Source organism: Sciurus carolinensis, chromosome 9, assembly GCF_902686445.1.
Source record: "Sciurus carolinensis chromosome 9, mSciCar1.2, whole genome shotgun sequence".
Classification (NCBI taxonomy): domain Eukaryota; kingdom Metazoa; phylum Chordata; class Mammalia; order Rodentia; family Sciuridae; genus Sciurus; species Sciurus carolinensis.
Window position 1 is genome coordinate 136,087,859 of NC_062221.1, and position 1,081 is coordinate 136,088,939.

The following is a 1,081-nucleotide window of genomic DNA, read 5'->3' on the forward strand; positions in this document are numbered from 1 at the left end:
ACGCCTGAGTGGAGGCACGGTTTCCATTTACAGAGCCCAGCTCCACGCGTGACCACAGCCTGCTCGAGGACTTTCCACGGTCCGAGGGTCATGGTTTTGAATCCAAGAATAAAACCAACCCAAACTGTGTGATTATAAACCAAAAAACAAACTTGCTTAAAAAAGGTCTGTATGGGAAGAACCCATTTCCCCGATGTCACTGAATTGAAAAATCCAAGCGGGCAGGACTTGGTGGCACAAGCCTGTAATCTCAGAGACTCAGGAGGCCGGGGCAGGAGAATCACAAGTTAGAGGTCAGCTTGGGCACCTTAGTAAGAAGCTGTCTCAAAAAATAAAAAGGTCTGGAAGTGTAGCTCAGTGGTAGTGCACTTGCCTAACATGTATGAGGCCCTGGGTTCAATCCCCAGCACTGCCACAAAACCTCCAAACCCCCCAACAATGATGGCAACAAAATAAAGGTCTAAGTGTCAGTAATTACAGATGGCTTTGCAGAAGTTCTCTTTTCATATTTCTTTCCTTTTCCAAAATGATTGTTTTATATTTGACATCAAAGACTGATCTAGGCCAATTTATTAGCGGTGGCTCAAAACTGAAGCTTTTTTCCAACCCTGCCCGCCACCCAGCTTTTGTGGCGAGGTGCAGGGACCCACCCTGGAGGGTGAGCCTGGTAACCATGGCAACAACATTACCATCAACCAAGTGGCTCCGGAGCCTTTGCACTTGTCTGGGAGGCTAATTTCCACAACAAAGCCTTTTCTGTGTTGAAGGGGGCGTAGGAAAGCTGCGGTCGTGGTGGTGGCTGTGGGCGTGGCAGACCTTCAGGCCGAGGACCTGCTAGGGAGAATGTAAGTCACCCCTTCCCAGCAAAAATTGTTTGTGAACAGACGAACGAGGGGCGCTGGCAAGGCTGGCGAGTGTGCCCGTAACTCAGGCCTCCTGTGCTTCCTGTGCCGGGGCTGCGGCACTTAGCGCTCTGGGTCTGCTCTCTCCAGGTTCTTCAAACATCTCTCGTCCTGCCCTCAAAGTGCCCAGCCACCAGAGCCGGCTGGGGGTCTGGAAGGGCGTAGGAACGTCGCTGTCC

At 51.4% G+C, this 1,081-nt stretch overlaps 1 non-coding gene across 1 annotated transcript; it reads left to right on the top strand.

Moving 5' to 3' along the window:
• Positions 1–343: 343 nt before the first annotated feature.
• On the top strand, positions 344–415 carry Trnav-aac (transfer RNA valine (anticodon AAC)). Its single transcript has one exon. It is a non-coding gene; the product is annotated as a tRNA-Val (tRNA).
• Positions 416–1,081: the final 666 nt, after the last annotated feature.